Consider the following 17865-nt stretch of genomic DNA (forward strand, 5'->3'; position numbering starts at 1 on the left):
GTATATTCTCAGATAAACACTGCATATAGATAATGCTGGGTCTAGAGTTAATTAGGAGGAGAAGAATACGATAAGTCAGATTTGAAAATTTGCATAATTAAAAAAATAACTGCAAGCTTCTGCCTGAAACAAAGGAGTATGATTTTTTAACAATATCCTTCTAATGTTGCTCTGTGGTAGTGAGGCATGAAACAAGAATTAAAATTGTGAGTCACCCCAAAGGCAATGAAATATTCATTGTGGGCATGAGGAGGTAACAATATATTGCCAATGAAGAGATTCACAAAGAAGTGATATAAAGGTTATCATAAAAGAGACGGATGGCCAGAAAGGGACATGGACTACTCATAGAGTGAGAGCATTTTTCATACAATCTCAAAGGATCTTGAGGAAGGCCCCCAGAATGTTTGGGGATCTATCTGTGGAGGACTCCCTTATGTGGGATGAGAGGGCATGTGTGGGTTGTGATTTACACCATTGAAAGGAACACACATCTATGAACTATAAGTTCACAGAGCTGATGAAGTACAAGGTAACAAATTTTGCTTGAACATGACTGCTCATATGAAGGAATGCTAAAAAAGAACTATAGACAAAATTGACACTTCATACTTTTGCATGACCTTGGGAAAATCATTTAAGTTGTCAGATGATGGAGTTGGAAAAACTGGCCTCTGAGATCCAGATACATGATCCTCTTATTTTAAAATTCTAGGATTAAAAAGGATCCTCTTTCATTTGGACATCTAGCATGACAGGGGTGAACATTGCCCTGTTTCATATACAGTTTAGTATTAGTAATCATAGGATCATCAAATAACCCATATCAGAAATATAAATCCTATTTACACTGTAAATCCTATTTACACTAATGCAGCTAAGTGGTGCAGTGTATAGCACACTGGACTTTGAATCAGGAAAACTTATCTTCATGAGTTCAAATACAGCCTCAGACACTTACTTGGCCATGCAACCCTGGACACTTAATCCTGTTTAACTCAGTTCTTCATCTGTAAAATGAGCTAGAGAAGGAAATGGTAAACCACTCTAGTATCTTTACCAAGAAAACCCCAAAATGGGGTCATGGAGAGTCAGACAGAGACAACTGAACCAGTCTCTTAGGGCTGCTAAGTGGTGCAGTGGATAGAGCATTAGCCCTGGAGTCAGGAGGACTTGATTTCAAATCTGCCCTCAGACACTCACTATCTGTGTGATGCTGGGCAAGTCACTTAACCCTGTTTGCCTCAGATATTTATCGTTAAAATGAGCTAGAGAAGAAAACAGCAAGTCACTCCAATATCTTTGCCAAGAAAATCCCAAATGGGATCATGGAGAGTCAGACATGACTAAAAAATGACTCAACAACAACAAAAATGTACCTGAGATTTGAAGTTAAAGACTGCTAGTAATAAGGAACACAGTGTCTACCAAAATAGTCTTGTTTGCTTTTCTTGGCCTGAGTAATGGTGAAGTCATGCAAATATATAATCCATGAATAGATTCACCTTTGTACCAGGTTGATTTTGTAAGGTTTATTTCTTTATATTTGGTTTACTAACATAGCACTGAAATCTATAAAGAGAGAGATAAAAGCTCATAGGAGAAAATGCTGAGGGATTTAATTGTGAAAAAAGGTGAATTTCAGAAGCAGTATGGGAAGATATTGGATTTGAAGTCAGAGGACTTGGGTCTGATTGCTACTTATTGCCTATGTAATCTTTGTCAAGTAACTTGCATCTGTGCCTCAGTTTCTTCAACTGCAAAGTTATGGTGCTGAATGATACAATTTCTAAGAGTACTTCTAGCTCCCAGTTCAGTGGAAAAAAGGTTAGAAATTTACTAGATATTTGTTTTAGGAAGAGCTGATCATTTGTTTCCTTCCTATTTTAGCTTGTCAAATTGTAGTGTTCATTATTTAGGGCTGCCCTTGGAGACTGACTGTTTGGGGCTTGGCAGGTGGTGTTAGAAATGTGAAGTATGCTTAATCTCAAGACTTGTCAGTCTTCTGAATGCATTCTGGGGAAAAATCCAGATGGTTTGCTTATAGGTACTGTGTTTACTTGTCACTTCAAACACTCTAAAATCCCTAATGTTACTTGTGATATTCATAGCCAAATTTTTATAGCTACTCCCTGATGACAAATATAAAGTATTAATGCTAGCGTAGTGAAAGGGTATCGTTTGGTTTTTACAATTCACAAATATTCCTTACTATGAGTAAATACAATAGATGAAATTTTGAGCTTATAGGACCCATTAAATTGTGTAACTAATTTGTTTTACATTACCTGAAGTTTTAAAGCTGAGAAGTATTAATCTGTCATGTATTAGAAGACAGTCCATAGTGATGAAAGGTGATATTCTGCACAGTCAAGCTCAAGTAGGCATTCCAAATATCCAAACCAGAAGACTCAGATAAAATTTTAAGAATTATAAATGTTGATTAGTGCGGTGGAAAGAATGATGAATTTGGAATGGAAGACCCGTGTTTGAATCCTAGTTCCATTACTTACTCCCCTTGTAATGTTGGGTAATTAATCTCTTCGGGCCTTAAAGTGAGGAGATTGGACTAAACGACATCGAAAGGGAAGGCCCAGGTGTGAGAGGGGGAGGGAACAAGACTTTTATTAAGTACCTACTATGTGATAAGCACTATGCTAAGATGAGCCACTTAGGGTCTGGGTCAACAGGGAAAATGTAAGGATGGTTGGTAAAGCAGGAGACATTGCAACTTTGAAAACATGCCTCAATGGAAGAGTACTAGTAGAAGAGAAAATAATTGCCTCTTTCATATATTTGTGTTCTACAATGCTTAGCATGTTATTATTTTGATAATTTTCTATACCCTTTCCTAAACAAACACATTATGTTCAAGCTTTTGGAGGCTTATTTTCCTTCCCCCACCAGCCATGATAACAGGCTCTATTTTTAAAATTGTGATTGACATGAAAATACGATTTACTTTATATTTGCAAACCTAGCTAGAATGTCTACTTTTTGAAAGGAAAGGAATAATGAAACAAGCATGTATTAAGCATCCATTATGTGTCAGGCTCTATACTAAGTACTTAACAAATTTTATCTCATTCGATTTTCAAAACAACTCTGGTAGCTGGGTGCTATTGTTTTCCCTATTTTACAGCTGAGGAAACTGAGGTAAGCGGTTAAAATGATTTACCCAGGGTAATACCACCAGTAAGTGTCCAAGCTCAAATTTGAACTCAGATCTTCCTAACTCCAGGCCCAGGTTTCTATCCAATGTGCCACTTAGCTGCAGGAGTGAGCAGTGCTATTTAATACAGTGGCAAATTGCTACCACTTAGTATATTCCTATATGCCCATTTTTAATAGCCATAGGCTCATTTGTCAGCTGTTTGTTTTGCCTCTCTCCGTTTGGGAGAAATTGCTCTCCATAGCCAGTAGATGGCACATGTGGTTTTTTTAGCCAAAAAGGTTGGCCCTGGCAGAGTGCCCTGTATTTGTTAACTCTGCAATCTTTACACCCTTTACAAAAACAAATATTTTCATAGGAATTCAAAATGCATTCTATTAACCAAATTCAAATTCACTATTCTTAATAGAAAACTTTGAATTACTTTTTTAAAAAAAACCATTAGTGAAATAGTTGTTCAGAGCAGTATGTTCAAAGGCAATCAAATCGACACTTAATTGTACCCTTATCTATAGGCTTCATTTACACACTGTGCAGGCAGTCTGCAAATTCTGAACTGGCTGCTTTCCAAAAGTTCATTTAGAAGTCAGTTGTTTGGAGCTGGGAACACGTTTCACCATAGAAACCTTTTTCGAAATGGTGGTTAGTTTCCCAGACCAGCCCACAACAGCCTATTTAGCCCCAAATGTACTGGAAGCAGAGTAGTCATTTTTAGTTAGTATTAAAACAAGAAACTAGCCACCACATATAACAATATTTTTATGGGAAAATGCATCTAGAAATGCAATCTGGGATTCTAATAGCATGTTCCCCACCTTGTACCTCTGGCACAGCTCCTTGTTTCCTATGTCCACCTGCTAGGCAAAGGGAGCAGGGATATCTTCAATTTTAAGTCACTGGTGGTGGTTCTTATGGCTGACCGAGAGAACCCAAAAGAGTAGAAGCTAGGAGAGGTGTGAAGGGCGGAGACACTGGTTTCAGAGAATCAGAGGTTCAACCTGGGGTAAAGGTGGGAGAATGTTACTTTTCAAGATTGTTAGAAATAACCACCACCCACCACAACAATAGCTTTACTTATATAATACCATTTGACCCTCACACTAACTCTGTGAAGTAGGCACTGTTATTATCCCCTTTTGATGGAGGAGGAAACTGAGCCTGAGGGGGTTAGGTGACTTGCTTAGAGTCACACAGTCATGGAAATACCTGAGGTAGAATTTGAACTTGGGTCTTCCTGACCTCAAGTCCAACACTATTGTACCACCTGGCTGACTAAAGAAATGAACTTTGTAAAATCTAAAATACTATACAATAGTAGTAACTGTTGCAGAGGCAATGACACATTAATGCAATACAGGAGACCAGATGTCTAGTGTGTTCTACCGCTGTCTTGTTGTGTATCCTTGAGGAAGTCATTTAACTCCTCTCACCATCAGTTTCTTCTGTAAAATAAAAGAGGTGGCCTTAGATGATCCTTAAGGTACTGACCAACTCTAATAATCAATCAATCAACCAACATACACTTCTTTTCTTTAATTTTAATTTATTTATTTAACATATTTATTTTTCAGCATTGATTTTCACAAGAGTTTGAATTACACATTTTCTCCCCATTTCTACCCTCCCCCCCACTCCAAGATGGCATATATTCTGGTTGCCCTGTTCCCCAGTCAGCCCTCCCTTCTGTCATTCCACTCCCCTCCCATCCCCTTTTCCCTTCCTTTCTTGTAGGGCAAGATAAATTTCTACGCCCCATTGCCTGTGTGTCTTATTTTCTAGTTGCATGCAAAAACTTTTTTTTTGTTTTTGAACATCTGTTTTTAAAACTTTGAGTTCCAAATTCTCTCCCCTCTTCCCTTCCCACCCACCCTCCCCAAGAAGTCAAGCAATTCAACATAGGCCACATGTGTATCATTATGTATAACCCTTCCACAATACTCATGTTGTGAAAGTCTAACTATATTTTGCTCCTTCCCAACCCATCCCCCTTTATTGAATTTTATCCCTTGACCCTGTCCTCTTTCCAAAGTGTTTGTTTTTGATTACCTCCACCCCCATCTGCCCTCCCCTCCATCATCCCCCCCCCTTTTTTTATCTTCTTCCCTCTTCTTTCCTGTGGGGTAAGATACCCAATTGAGTATGTATGGTATTCCCTCCTCAGGCCAAATTTGATGAGAGCAAGATTCACTCATTCCCCCCTCACCTGCCCTCTCACCTCCTCCCAAAGAACTGCTTCCTCTTGCCACCTTTATTCAAGATAATCCACCCCATTCTATCTCTCCCTATCTCCCTCTCTCAATATATTCCTCTCTCATCCCTTAATTTGATTTTATTTCTTTTAGATATCTTCCCTTCATCTTCAACTCACCCTGTGTCCGCTCTTTCTCTCTCTCTCTCTCTCTCTCTCTCTCTCTCTCTCTCTCTCTCTCTATATATATATATATATATATATATATATATATATATATATATGTGTGTGTGTGTGTGTGTGTGTATATATATACATATATATACACATACATATATACATACATGCACATTCACTTATATATATCTATATATACATAAACAAATATATATATATATATATGCATATTCCTTTCAGCTACTATGATATTGAGGTCTCATGAATCATACACATCATCTTTCTATGTAGGAATGTAAACAAAACAGTTCAACTTTAGTAAGTCCCTTATGATTTCTCTTTCTTGTTTACCTTTTCATGCTTCTCTTGATTTCTGTGTTTGAAAGTCAAATTTTCTATTCAGCTCTGGTCTTTTCACTGAGAAAGCTTGAAAGTCCTCTATTTTATTGAAAGTCTATATTTTGCCTTGGAGCATGATACTCAGTTTTGCTGGGTAGGTGATTCTAGGTTTTAACCCTAGCTCCATTGACCTCTGGAATATTGTATTCCAAGCCCTTCGATCTCTTAATGTAGAAGCTGCCAGATCTTGGGTTATTCTGATTGCGTTTCCACAATACTCAAATTGTTTCTTTCTGGCTGCTTGCAGTATTTTCTCCTTGATCTGGGAGCTCTGGAATTTGGTGACAATATTCCTAGGAGATTTCTTTTTGGGATATATTTGAGGAGGCAATCGATGGATTCTTTCAATTTCTATTTTGCCCTGTGGCTCTAGAATATCAGGGCAGTTCTCCTTGATAATTCCTTGAAAGATGATATCTAGGCTCTTTTTTTGATCATGGCTTTCAGGTAGTCCAATAATTTTTAAATTATCTCTCCTGGATCTATTTTCCAGGTCAGTGGTTTTTCCAATGAGATATTTCACATTGTCTTCCATTTTTTCATTCCTTTGTTTCTGTTTTATAATATATTGATTTCTCATCAAGTCACTAGCTTCCACTTGCTCCAATCTAATTTTTAAGGTAGTATTTTCTTCAGTGGTCCGTTGGACCTCCTTTTCCATTTGGCTCTTTCTGCCTTTCAAGGCATTCTTTTCCTCATTGGCTTTTTGGAGCTCTTTTGCCATTTGAGTTAGTCTATTTTTTAAGGTGTTGTTTTCTTCAGTGTATTTTTCAGTATTTTTTTTTGGGGTCTCCTTTAGCAAGTCATTGACTTGTTTTTCATGGTTTTCTCACATCCTACTCATTTCTCTTCCCAATTTTTCCTCTGCTTCTCTAACTTGCTTTTCCAAATCCTTTTTGAGCTCTTCCATGGCCTGAGACCAGTTCATGTTTTTCTTGGAGGCTTTTGTTGTAGGCTCTTTGACTTTGTTGACTTCTTCTGGCTGTATGTTTTGGTCTTCTTTGTCACCAAAGAAAGAATCCAAGGTCTGAGACTGAATCTGGGTGCGTTTTTGCTGCCTGGCCATATTCCCAGCCAACTAACTTGACCCTTGAGTTTTTCAGTGGGGTATGACTGCTTGTAGAGTTAAGAGAACTATGTTCCATGCTTGGGGGGATACGCCAGCTCTGCCACACCAGCACTCCTCCTTCCCCAAGAACCCCCGACCCGGACTGGGCTTAGATTTTCAGCAGGCTCTTCACTCCTGCTCTGATCCACCACTTAATTCCTCCCACCAGGTGGGCCTGGGGCCAGAAGCAACAGCAGCTGTAGCCGACGCACCTCCACTGCCCCGGGGGGCGGTGGCTGAACCTTGAACTCCTTACACTCCCGCAGCTTTTCCCACTTACCTTCTCTGCTGTCTTTGGTGTTTGTGGGTTGAGAAATCTGGTAACTGCCACAGCTCACTGATTCAGGTCTCCTGCTCCTGGTCTGGTTGGTCCAAGCTGCTCACGCTGCGCTCTGCTCTGCTCTCAGCTCCCAGCTCCGTGTGGGATAGACCTCACCCAGAGACCATCCAGGCTGTCCTGCGCTGGAGCCCTGCTTCCCTCTGCTGTTTTGTTGGTTCTGCAGTTCTAGAATTGGTTCACAGCCATTTTTTATAGGTTTTTGGAGGGACTCGGCAGGGAGCTCATGCTAGTCCCTGCTGTCCAGCCGCCATCTTGGCTCTGCTGCGCCCCCCAACATACACTTCTTAAACACTATGTTCCAGACACTGAGAGTGCACGTGCACGTTTCTGACCTACAGCTTACATTGTAATGGAGAAGACAATATGTACTCAAAAATTGGATACAAAATGCATACAAAGACTATGAGATCCTAAAGAGTGTGAAGCAAAGATTACTAGGAAGAAATTATGGTGGGGAAATGAGAAGCAGGAATAGAAACTAGGAGCTCTTGAATCAGTAAAGAGGAGAGTGAGAGATAAGGGACCATGTTAGCAGATCACTATTTCTCCTTGTGCTTCCTTCAAAATCTTGAGAACCTACTTATACATGCAAGGTGCTGTCCCAGGTGCTGAAATGTACTGAACAAATTAAACATTTGCCTATTCAATCTTTATATCACCTTCAATGCCCAACCATTTTCTTTATATTTCCCCTCCCTCCAACTATAGCTGTTGAAATATTTGCCTTCCTTCAAAGTCCAGGTCAGGTAACTTGTTCTCTGGGCTTCTGACCTATCTATAAATGATCTTTCCCTACTCAAATCTCCTAGGTACCCCTCCTATACTTTTGTTGTTTGATTTGAAACTATGTTGCTATTGGTGTGGGAAATTCCTGACATAGAAATCCAATTGAATAATAGTTATTTATATGCTTGCTGTACTCCTCCCCACAAAGCATAAGCACCTTAAGGGGAAAATCTGTGTTTTGCTTCACCTTTTATCCCTAGTACAAAGTAGATGCCTAATAAATATTTGATGAATTAAATTTTATTTCTCCATCCTCCTTCCACTTTTCCTTTACTATTGAAAACAACCAACGCCGGATCTCAAAGAAATAATGTATGGGAATGGAGAGAATGACAAAGTTGATCTTCAAGCAGTTTTCCTTTCTTTCCCTTCTGCTTTTCTCCTTTTTCCATTTTCCACCCTTTCCCCATCAGTCTCACCATCCTATATCCCTATTCCATCTACCTATTATCAGCAAGCATGAGAATGAGCTGAGAAATGAGGAACTGGAACTGAGGTTAGGCAAGGTGAGGTGAAGACTTTGTGGCAGCTGGGTCCCATCTCCAATGCCACAAGAATTAGGAAAGGCAAAAAAATTCAGTCCTTGAATGTTACCATTTGGGAGCTGAGTAAAGAGAAATTCATTCATGAACAAGTTTGCTCATTCAAAGGCATCCTGAAAGCATGGGTCTGAGGCAGTCTAAAAATGGAACTTCTTGAAATATTACAACTGGGGATGGCAATCCTATATAGGGAAGGAACACATTGCATAAGGTTAGTATATATAAGTTGAGATTGCCTAGATAAAATTCTCAAGGAAACTGTACATTCCTTGTCATAAAATATAGCAACTTACAAAACAGGATCCTGCATATAAAGTAAATAACATTATCCCATTTTATAGAGAAAAGTTCCCCAGGACTCCTACCTCTCACTGGTCACTAGCTGTTTGGTATCTGTTTCACTCATTGGGAAGGTGGGAGACAAGTGATTTTTCATAGTCCTCTCATGCCTCATGGTTTAGCTAAAATACCTCAAAGGGATAGTAAACACATGGCCAATTTATTACTTTTTCTTACTGTCCACCTGGCTTTCTAATTCAATCAGGAAAAGTATTAGGCAGGTCCTGCATTTCCTGTTTAGAAGTGTGAATGTCTGTATGTATGTGTGTGTTGGGGGTGAGTAATGACCACTCATCACTGGGGCAGGCCAGGGGCAGGGACTCTGGGCACCAATCATGCCATTTATTCCTATATGCCAGCAGTGTCAGGACAGCTGGTTGTCAATCACTCAATAGATCCCTGCCCTGCCTGGGTTGTTATGTTGTGGTCTGATGTCATGTTAGGGGGATGTAAGTGTCTACCAATCAAATCACTCCCTTTGGGCCCCCATCTACTTAGGTATTTCTCTGTCTTTACATTCCTTAAGTGCGTTTTGTTGAATCATCTTTACCAAGTTCATTCCTTTAGAAAATATTAAGAAGACAATGTGAAATATCTTATTGGAAAAACCACTGACCTGGAAAATAGATCCAGGAGAGATAATTTAAAAATTATTGGACTACCTGAAAGCCATGATCAAAAAAAGAGCCTAGATATCATCTTTCAAGAAATTATCAAAGAGAACTGCCCTGATATTCTAGAGCCACAGGGCAAAATAGAAATTGAAAGAATCCATCGATCACCTCCTCAAATAGATCCCAAAACAAATCTCCTAGGAATATTGTCACCAAATTCCAGAGCTCCCAGATCAAGGAGAAAATACTGCAAGCAGCCAGAAAGAAACAATTTGAGTATTGTGGAAACGCAATCAGAATAACCCAAGATCTGGCAGCTTCTACATTAAGAGATCGGAGGGCTTGGAATGCGATATTCCATAGGTCAATGGAGCTAGGGTTAAAACCTAGAATCACCTACCCAGCAAAACTGAGTATCATGCTCCAAGGCAAAATATAGACTTTCAATAAAATAGAGGACTTTCAAGCTTTCTCAGTGAAAAGACCAGAGCTGAATAGAGTGGACACAGGGTGAGTTGAAGATGAAGGGAAGATATCTAAAAGAAATAAAACCAAATTAAGGGATGAGAGAGGAATATATTGAGAGAGGGAGATAGGGAGAGATAGAATGGGGTGGATTATCTTGAATAAAGGTGGCAAGAGGAAGCAGTTCTGTGGGAGGAGGGGAGAGGGCAGGTGAGGGGGGAATGAGTGAATCTTGCTCTCATCAAATTTGGCCTGAGGAGGGAATACCATACATACTCAATTGGGTATCTTACCACACAGGAAAGAAGAGGGAAGAAGATAAAAAAAGAGGGGGGGGATGATGGAGGGGAGGGCAGATGGGGGTGGAGGTAATCAAAAACAAACACTTTGGAAAGAGGACAGGGTCAAGAGAGAAAATTCAATAAAGGGGGATGGGTTGGGAAGGAGCAAAATATAGTTAGACTTTCACAACATGAGTATTGTGGAAGGGTTATACATAATGATACACATGTGGCCTATGTTGAATTGCTTGACTTCTTAGGGAGGGTGGGTGGGAAGGGAAGAGGGGAGAGAATTTGGAACTCAAAGTTTTAAAAACAGATGTTCAAAAACAAAAAAAAAGTTTTTGCATGCAACTAGAAAATAAGACACACAGGCAATGGGGCGTAGAAATTTATCTTGCCCTACAAGAAAGGAAGGGAAAAGGGGATGGGAGGGGAGTGGAATGACAGAAGGGAGGGCTGACTGGGGAACAGGGCAACCAGAATATATGCCATCTTGGAGTGGGGGGGAGGGTAGAAATGGGGAGAAAATGTGTAATTCAAACTCTTGTGAAAATCAATGCTGAAAACTAAATATGTTGAATAAATAAATTTAAAATAAAAAAATAGCTGTCAAAAAAAGAAAATATTAAATCCATGTAGTAAAAGAAAGTATAAGTTTAATGTCAAAATACCTGTTGAACACATCCAGACCCTCATTCAGTCCTCCCTTAAAAACTGTAAGGAGAAGGAAGGAGAAAAAAATTTCAGTGCTTTGTTATTACCACCTGGGAGCTGAGTAAAGGGGAATTCACTCATGAAAAAGTCTGATCTCAGACACTGATGATAAATGCAGAAACTGGAAGGTGTCCCAGCAGCTGTTATCAGTCTCACTTTCCCCTGGCTCCGCATCAGTTGTCTCCCTTGCTTGGGTCCTGGTGCATGAATCAAACTCTACCTCTGTCCCTTTAGTACTGGAACACAGTTGGTTAGATTGCTACAGGGTTGGGGAAATAGCATCAAAGGTCTCTGAATGCAAATGGCAAGAGAGGGAAAAACAGGCTGACTCTAAAGACTGACTGTTGTTTCTCTTCCTCACGCTTTCAGCATTCTCTTTTTTCAAATTGCCTCCTTCTACAAGTCATCTCCTACACGACTCCCTATCTAAGCATCTTGCCACAGAACTAAACTGTAAATGTCTCATACATATTCCATGTATCATATACATCTATAACATACAATGGCTTCACAAAAAGAAAAAAGGAGGATATATGTACATGTATACGTATGTATGTATGTATGTATGTATACACACATGAATTTGGACTAATTGAAAATGTCCTGGATGAATTTTCTGTTGTTCTTTCTCTGTGATTCACCTTTCTGTGACAGGTCATTGATACATTTAGGGTTAGGGTCAGAGTGGGACTTGGAGACAGAACAGAGAATTCCTGGTATGGGATCTCCCCCCTCAAATGTATATCACTTGTCTATAACTTAATAGCTAGATTCTAATGAATTGCCTAAAGTGCATAGACACAAAATGACTTGTAGAATGTCACAGTCTCAAAGGGAAGACCTGAGTCTTTCTGATTCTTTCCAGTATGTCTCTCATTAACACATAATTATACCAGACTGCTTCTTATATGATCCAGTACTTTGATTAGTAGCCCTCTTTCATGAAGTTGGCAAGGCAAACAGATGAGCTAGAAGACATGACTTCATAAAGTTAAGGGAGCCCTAGACTTTTCAGTAATGTCTGGGTTCAAATCCTGCCTCAAACACTAGTTGAGTGATTCTAGGCAAGTCTTATCTATCAGCATCAGTTTCCATTTGCCAAACAGACAAGATAATGTATTTAAAGTACTTTATATACTTCAATACTATACAAATTATCAGTCAAATAGTTATTAAACACAAAACAAGAATATATTTATACATGTGTGTATATATATATGTATATATATATATTAATCCTAGTCAAATGTGCCACAGTTATGTGTATCTATATATACACATTATATATATATATATACACACACATATGTGACACATTTTGACTAGGATTAATAAAGGATTTCCCTTCATATCTTCAGGACTTTTTGTTCATTTTTACTCATTTACCCAACCAGCATCTGTTGATAACTAAGACAACACTAGATATGGAGAGATATAGAGAAGTATGAATCAGGTAGAGTCTTTGGCCTTCAGAACCTTCTAGTATAGAAAGGGAGACAGGGTATTTACAAAAGAAACAGTGAACCAGAATGCAATGTGGTACATAATGACACTACAAATTACAGGCTTATGGTAAATCAGTCAGTCAACAACAAAATAGCATCAGCTAGTTGTGCCAGGGTAATGGCAAGCAAAGTGGGACTTTTGCTGTCTTTTGTTTTGGAGTACTTCTCAGCACTAAAGCAATCAAGTGCCTTTGATTGAGTCTTGCCTTTGTTTGTAGGAAGGCCCATATCCTTTTGTTAATTAGGTCACAAAAGGTGTGAAGCCCTCTTGACCCTGAAGAAGTATGTGTGTGTGTGTGTGTGTGTGTGTGTGTATACATATATATGTACTCTGAAGTTAGCATTTTTGTTTGAGGCTCACTCACTGGAAGAGCGTCTTATGATTTGACCAGATGAGACTCTGAGTAGCCGTTAAGGAGCACACCACCCCCCCCGGCTTTTAAAACCCAGATATTGGTGCTTCTCTCTCTACTAACTGTGTATGTATTGCTATGGTCAGACAGATAGAAGCCTGTCTGTTGATTTGCGTTATTTTGCTCTGTTTATAATTTTTGCTTGTAATTTCTGTTTGTATTTGCTCTGAAGTTCAGGGTGCTGACTTTTTCCCTGAACTAAGTGAATGTTCTATGTATGTTTGGCTAAAGTGAGATTGTAAACCCCTTAAAGTTGCTTTCCTTAGAAAAGCAGATCAAAGAATCTGTGCTAGCAGCCCTCCTGTGTGTTGGTGTTATTGGTCTTACACAGCCACAGTAGAAGCAAGTAGTACTGCTGTTACAGCCAGGCATTGTGGTAAGTAGAAGAGATACAAAGAAAGGCAAAAATACAACCCCTACCTTCAAGAAGCTCAGATTCTAATGCTATTTGCAAGAGAATGTATGAGAGAAAAGAAAGATTATTAGGGGGTGAAATGGTTTATGGAAGAATTGGTAATGGTAAGCAAAGTGGGATGCTTTGCTGTTTTTTCTTTTAGAATTCTTCTTAGCACTAAGGCAACAAAGTGGCTTTGATTGAGTCTTTCCTTGGTTTGAATTGAGAGTCTTTAATTGAATCAACAATCCTTGATTGGAAATCGTATATGTACTCTAAGGTTAGCAATTTGCTTTGGGGCTCACTCATTGGAAGAGTGTTCATGTTATTTGGCCAGATGAGACTCTGGGTAGTCATTAAGGAGCCCCCCCCCCCCCCCCAGCTTTGAAAACTCAAATGTTGGTGCTTCTCTCTCTGGTAACTATCTATGTATTGCTATGGACAGACAGAAGCCCTCTCTGCTGATTTGTGTTATTTTCTCTGTTTTTATAATTTCTGCTTGTAATTTCTGTTTGTGTTTTCTCTGAAGTTCAGGGTGCTGACTTTTTCCCCTGAACTAAGTGAATGATATATGTATGTTAAATTAAAGTAAGATTGTTAACCCCTTAAAGTTGATTTCCTTAGAAAAGCAGATCAAAGAATCTGTGCTAGCAGCCCTCCTGTGTGCTAGTGTTATTGGCCTTATACCTCCACAGTAGCTGCAAGCAGCATTCTTGTTGAAGGACCTAAGGAGGGACGAGATTTTCATAGGTTTGAAAAGATTAACTTAACTTTTTTTAAATGTCTTATTTGCAACCAGAAAGAAACTTAAGCTTTGAGTAATGACTCATTCCCCTGAACCATTTAGGATAGAATTATTGATAATTTTAATGAGCCATCTTTAAAGTTTGTTTTCTTTTGATAGCTGCTTCTATTGAATTTGAATTGTCCCATTTAATTCCAAATTTGAATTCCAGAGAGATATGACTTTTTTTACTGCCCATTTTGTAACCAGTATAATTTCTGATGAGTAGCAGCAATTAAGATATGACTCAGACCACAGTATTACAATAGATACTAAATGGAATACCAAATCAGAATCTGGAGATAGGATACAACTTGGGGTAAAGTCCAAAGATAGAATCCCTTGAAGACAGAGCCTCACTTGTAGGGGACCCATTGAATGTGAGGCTTTCAAGGTCATCATTATTACTTGGAAACTTGGAATATTATGTTAACCAATTAAACATTTATTTAGAGAAACTAAAGAAAAATGTGTGCATGTGTATGCATGTGTGTATGTGTGTGTGTATGAATGTGTGTGTGTGTGTGTGTGTGTGTGAGAGAGAGAGAGAGAGAGAGAGAAATATGCAGAGACAGACATAAATAGAGAACAGAGAAAATGTATATATTTTTATGAACTTTCTGGCTCTAAACAGAACTAACATTGCATCATACTAGAATCTTAGAATGCTGGAATTAGAATAGACCTTGAAGATCATCTGGCTCCACCCCAATACTAGAAGGCTTGCCATAGTATATATGAAATTATATTATATGAAGAAATGTAGTTTTCTCTTTTGTAAAATGGGGAGGGGGTAACAACATCACAGGGCTATTCTAAGGTTCACAAAAGGTAACACATGTAAAGAACTTTACAAACCTTAAAGTGTTAGTGACTGTTATTAGTGAGGAAGTGAGATATAGGGGATAAAGGACTGGCCTTGAGGTCAGGAAAACTGGGGTTCACTTTCTACTTCTGACACCAGCTGGATGAGCACGGGAGAGTTAACCCTTTGGTGCCCCAGGCAGTTCTAAAGAGGACTATAGGTTAGTTATAGGTGAGTTGTTATTCTGCATAGGCAAGAGGAAGTTTGCATGTAGGAAGTTCCCTACATCAATAAAATCACAAATCCAGACTAAAAATAAGGAAAAAAAGAAATATTAATTGAATATAGATTATTATAAACATACATATATAAAAATGAATTAATAATGCACTCTTGGATCCCAGAAAAAGAAAAAAGTCAGTTTTAAAAATAATTTTCCAGTAATTAATAAACTGATATTTTGAGTCAACATATACTATTTGAAAAAGTTTTATAACTCAAATAACTGAAAACCTAAAAAATAACTCTGTGTATAGCTTTCTTTCGCCTTTATTTGTATCTCCTATACTTAGCATAGGGCCTGGCAACTAGTGGTACTTAAAAAATACCAGATGACTGACATTTTACGTAATTAAAAAAAACAACTTTGCCTCACATTCAAAAAATTTAGTCCCACACTAAATAAAAAATATATTTTTTAAAATTAAAGTTACAATTGTTTCCTCTGAACATGAAAATCCCTTTTACTTTCTTTCTACCCACATAACACCCCTTTTCTTTGTTCCTTCCATTCCTATGCTCCCTTTGGTTTGACTGGCTTTTAGCTTCCTGTGGTGTTGATAGCTAGGAGACAACTCTTACTTAATTCCTGCTGCAGTATGAAACCCTGCCCAGTTCTAGCTACCAAGTTGCTAGAGGGGTGGAAACTTGGCTGCTTTACATATACTTTTATGGAAGGAAGCAGAAACACCCAAGTCTTTCGTACTATGTTTCTAAAATGAGTTAAACAGGAAGGACTACTTCTCAGCATTGCATTAGCCTAATAGCATTGTTGAGCTGAGGCAGTTTAGCCTGATATTTTCACTATATTTTCCTTTGATTGAGATAGTTTAAATTACACGTGTAGTTGTATCTTGGCTTTTTTGTTTGTTTTCTTTTTCTTTTTTTTTTCTCAGAAAGAGAATACTGGTGGACTTAAGAAAATCCTCCTTGGTGAGATCTGACAAAAAAAAAAGTGCCATTGTCCTGCTGCCCAGGAAGGAGGTGGCCAGCAGGCAGCCTTGGTTTAGAAATAACTTTTGAGGATCCCTTTCTAAGTCAAAAAGCAGATAGATAGAAAACAGTTACATCCTCCTGAACCCCTAGTGGGAATGTTTACTTACTTTCCTTCAGAACATTTCTCAGGAAAGCTTCAGGGACTGGATCCACAAGCCAACAGTTATCTTGCTCTGACACATCTGAAAGCCCTCTAGTTAAAAATCTGGAGAACAGGAAGGGGCAGTAGAAGGCAGAAGCAGACAATCAGATTCTAGTCCAAAGAGGCAGAGGTAGTAACTGATCTCAGCCAAGGCAACAGCAAAAATCGCCTTGATTAAAAGGGATAAATCAGGAAATTATATTTTGCTGAATGGTACCATGGACAATGAATTAATATCTATGCTTAGCATATACACACCAAATGGCCTGGTATCTAAATACTTAAAAGATAAAAGAGCAAGTGAAATAACTCATCTTGAATGACTATTTGGAGGGAGTCCTGAATGTGACTCTTCTTTTGCTTACCTGAAATTCAAGGGTACTCTTCCCTGACCTTGCTTGGGTGCTAAAATACAGAGATCAGTAAAGCAGAAGTCACTTGTGTGTCTTTCCAATCCTTCCATAATGCCGGAAAGAACAAACAGGGAAATTCATGAAAATGAGGCAGGGAAGGAAGTACCAATACATCAAAAAGATGGCACCCAAGTGAATTTCGAAAGACAGAAGGAAGACTTAGGTAAAGCACAGGGTCTAGAAGGAGGCCTTGGTTACAGCCTGAGCTGCAGTAGCATATTTTATGCAATCAGGCTCCTGGTTTAATGCTCAGAGACAAACAAAACAAAACAGAGATGACAAGCAGCTGGCTAGTACCATCTAGTGGCAGAAGAAAAAAAAATTTGACTTTTAGTTGGAAAGAGGGCTTGAAGATTTAACCTTCATATCCTTTCTGAATATGCTCATAGCACTGTCAGCAGGCTTGCCCCCAACATCCCTCCAGGCCAGGGAGGTGGGGAGAGGGAGCAGCTTCATTATTAGGCACTTTCTTCACAGACTAGAAGTAAAAGAAGCAGAAGTATTTTGAAAGAAACTCATTTCAGTGCTCTGATACCCTAATGATCAAACACACATTGCAAATACTGTAGGAAGTTTGTTTTGTTTTGAAGGGGGTTCTTTTCATGAAGGATATGGAGGATGTTGAGAGGACTGGGAGATGGATCGCCATCCTCAGCTGAGTGTAAGGTTAAGAGAGGTCTGTGGATGCTGCTCTCAGGACCTTATTAGAGCTTATGGCACCTATCTCTATCTCATGAGGGAGACTTTCCTCCTCTACCTTCTCTGCCATTTGTTCACCACAAAGTTCTATTTCAGGGCTTCAAGGGATGTTTTTCTTTACGTTCCTAGAAGATTTGATTTTATTCCATGCAATAAATTTTTACCAAGCCTGGACCACGTACTCAGCACATGCTATTCATTGCAGAAGATATAAACATATAATATAGGCTTCCTATTCTCCAGGAGCCTATTTTTTAATTGAAATTTTATTATTTCTTCAATTAACAACCATTTATTTTCTCTCCCT

The sequence above is a fragment of the Trichosurus vulpecula genome, chromosome 2, assembly GCF_011100635.1.
Source record: "Trichosurus vulpecula isolate mTriVul1 chromosome 2, mTriVul1.pri, whole genome shotgun sequence".
Classification (NCBI taxonomy): Eukaryota; Metazoa; Chordata; class Mammalia; order Diprotodontia; family Phalangeridae; genus Trichosurus; species Trichosurus vulpecula.